The sequence below is a fragment of the Oryx dammah genome, unplaced genomic scaffold (genome assembly GCF_014754425.2).
Source record: "Oryx dammah isolate SB20612 unplaced genomic scaffold, SCBI_Odam_1.1 HiC_scaffold_8, whole genome shotgun sequence".
Lineage (NCBI taxonomy): Eukaryota > Metazoa > Chordata > Mammalia > Artiodactyla > Bovidae > Oryx > Oryx dammah.
Window position 1 is genome coordinate 21,140,656 of NW_024070192.1, and position 3,900 is coordinate 21,144,555.

The following is a 3,900-nucleotide window of genomic DNA, read 5'->3' on the forward strand; positions in this document are numbered from 1 at the left end:
CACATCTTATTCCCTAGTTAAAGTATCTAAACAGATTTAAATATGAATATCATCCCTTCACAAAAATCACAGATTTTAATGAGAAATAGAGAATGGGACAAATTCGATACTCAAGCTAACAGAGATTATACACTGGTAACTCTAAGCAGTAAATCTTACCAGGGATTTGAGATGATTGTATCCACAGAAGGGCAACATGGCAGAAGGTACTTGAGAAGCAGGCACGGCCTCCCAAGAGTCTCTCACGGTCCCATAACTGCAAGCCACTAGTCCTTCCTTTGCGGTGGCAGAGTTGCAACTTATTACAAAATCATAGTGAAGACTATGAATAGGCAGAAGACTTTTCAGACATAAGAGACTAGAAAGCTATATTTCCAGATTTACCTCCAGATCACTTCGCTAGTGGATGGAGAGAATACCTAAAATGATAAGAAAAGCGCTCCAGCTTCCCTCAGCTTACTTAATAATAAGTACCACGCCTATAAGAACCATTGGAGCACTTACTATGTTCCAGACACTGTTAAATATTTTAATGCATTATTTAATTTATTCTTAAAAGAGTCATCAATGTGATGGCCATATTTTACATATGAGGGGATTAATAAAATTACTTCCCTGCTTTAGAAAAACAAATACCAGCGTCTTTCGATAATCTACCTAATTAAGGAGTTTGAACTTAATTAAGGAGTCAAGACTCTCTGTGTTTAGCTTTTATCTCACATAATTATTTTCTAGAAGCACTGCACTCCTCATTGCTTCTTGTTTTCAGTTTTTTCTCTTCCATTTCTGTGCATTTACTGCTGCTGTTCACTACAGATGGAATAACTGAATTGTCTGGTGTTCAAGTCCTATGTGTCCAATGAACCCCTACATAATCTAAATTAGCTGACAGTACACTTATCTCCTGCTCAAGCTTGAATGCCCCAAATCTCCTAGTACAGTGCAAGGCAAAGAGCAGGTGCTTAACAATGATTCAGTTCAGTTCAGTCACTCAGCTGTGTCCAACTCTTTGTGACCCCTTGAACAGCAGCACGCCAGGCCTCCCTGTCCATCACCAACTCCCGGAGTCCACCCAAACCCATGTCCATTGAGTCGGTGATGCCATCCAACCATCTCATCCTCTGTCGTCCCCTTCTCAATGATTGGTTGAAATAAATGAAATTATTAATTTCACCTTGAAAATATAACAATCAATAATGGCGAGACTGTATATTAGTGTATGGCAATTAAGAATACAGACTTTGGAGCCAGACAGCCTTGGTTCAGATCCCAACTCCACTATTTACCACTTACTAACCTTAGGCAATTTAACTTCTCTTTGTCTCAGTTTTACTTATCTATAAAACAGAGAATAGCTTTAATTCCAACCTCTTAGGGTTGTCGTAAGAATTAAGTGACATAATGTATGTAAAGCACTTAGAACTGTATCTGTTATATAGTAAACGCTACCTAAGTTTTTGCTGATGTTATAAAAACCAGTTGTATATTTAGCAAACTAAGCTAGTGATTCAAAATATATTTTAAAGTCATAATGTCTACTAATATTTAAGTACATAATTAATTCTCTTAATTAAATTTTTTTTCAAGTACTGTAGGAGCTCTTTGGAAAACCAGTGGTTATTTCATTCAATTTTGTATTAAAGTTTGTCTAACCAATGAACAAAAACATCTCTGATTCAAAATAAAATCATAAGATACAACTGTTATTAGCAAATAATTCCACGGACAAAAAAAGCCTAAGGTTTACTATAGAATCCCCTGGAGAAGGAAACGGCAACCCACTCCAGTACCCTTGCTGGGAAAATCTCATGGACAGAGAAGTCTGGTAGGCTACAGTCCATGGGGTCGCAAAGTGTTGGACACGATTGAGCGACTTACACTTACTATAGAATGATTATAAGTTTAAATATTTCAATAGTTGACATAGTAATTTCTTTATAGTAGTTTTGTTATGTTTGTTATAGTAAGTCTTGTTCATAGTAGCATGAAATTTTTATTTTCCCAGTGCCTGTCATATATTAGGCGTTCAAGTTTCATTGAACATTCTTCTTCTAAGTCAGGTTAATGTTCAGTTCAGTTCAGCTGCTCAGTCGTGTCTGACTCTTTGTAATCCCATTAACTGCGAGGTTAATGTTAGTTAGCAAATATATTTAGGCTTTACTTAACTACATATAATTCTCTGTTACTACCTGCATATTCTATATCTTACAGTAATACATGAGAATTAAACTGAAAACCTAAGATCCCCAGGAAAAATAGGTAACACTTCCAACAGAAGCTGGCCCATGCTGGGTGAGTGCTGTGAGAGCCACTCTGGCATGTTGCAATGGGAACAAATGTGTCCACGTGAGACAGGGCAGAAGAGCCACCTCCGTCAGGTCTTATGCATGTAAGGTAAGTCACTTTGGTCACGTCCAACTCTGTGCAACCCTACAGACTGTAACCTGCCAGGCTGCTCTGTCCATGGGATTCTCCAGACAAGAATACTGGAATGGGTTGCCATGCTCTCCTCCAGGTTAGGTCATATACATACACAAATATAGCCAATAGCAGCTGTCCTCAAGTGGCAAAACCACATTGTTTCCATTTGAATGAAATCAATTTGAGAATAATTTTCAGTGCAGGTTAAAAATCTAGAAAGAATTATACCAGTCTTTTTTATTTCTTTCTTCCAAAGCTCTCCATAGAAGATGCATTTTATAATATGTCCCAGACTCCCCAGAAAGTAAATATGAAAATCTTTGACAATCCTTTTCATAGTAAAGCTATTTGACAAAATTATTTGTCTTTAATTTTATACAAAATCAGTGTATCATTATATAATATAAAATAATTTATGGGATCAATGGTTGCATAATGTGTGACTTGTTTATATACTTTCTTCCTTTTCTATAGCAAAATTACTTATCAGATTGCCTCTTCCACAGGGAAAGTTAGAGATTAGCAGAATGCATGGCCTTTAAAAGAAAAATGATGTTTTTCCTTTGTATTTCTGAATATATTCTCCTTGGCTTTTCACTTCCCTTCTTTTCACAGCTATTTGTAAGGCTTCCTCAGACAGCCATTTTGCTTTTTTGCATTTCTTTGCCATGGGGATGGTCTTGATCCCTGTCTCCTGTACAATGTCATGAACCTCATTCCATAGTTCATCAGGCACTCTATCTATCAGATCTAGGCCCTTAAATCTATTTCTCACTTCCACTGTATAATCATAAGGGATTTGATTTAGGTCATACCTGAATGGTCTTGCGGTTTTCCCAGCTTTCTTCAATTTCAGTCTGAATTTGGTAATAAGAGGTTCATGATCTGAGCCACAGTCAGCTCCTGGTCTTGTTTTTGTTGACTGTATAGAGCTTCTCCATCTTTTGCTGCAGAGAATATAATCAATCTGATTTCGGTGTTGACCATCTGGTGATGTCCATGTGTAGAGTCTTCTCTTGTGTTGTTGGAAGAGGGTGTTTGCTATGACCAGTGCATTTTCTTGGCAAAACTCTATTAGTGATCACTCATCTAGAGTCAGACATCCTGGAATGTGAAGTCAAGTGGGCCTTAGAAAGCATCACTACGAACAAAGCTAGTGGAGGTGAAGGAATTCCAGTTGAGCTCTTTCAAATCCTGAAAGATGATGCTATGAAAGTGTTGCACTCAATATGCCAGCAAATTTGGAAAACTCAGCAGTGGCCACAGGACTGGAAAAGGTCAGTTTTCATTCCAATCCCAAAGAAAGGTAATGCCAAAGAATGCTCAAACTACCACACAATTGCACTCATCTCACATGCTAGTAAAGTAATGCTCAAAATTCTCCAAGCCAGGCTTCAGCAATACGTGAACCGTGAACTTCCTGATGTTCAAACTGGTTTTAGAAAAGGCAGAGGAACCAGAGATCAAATTGCCAACATC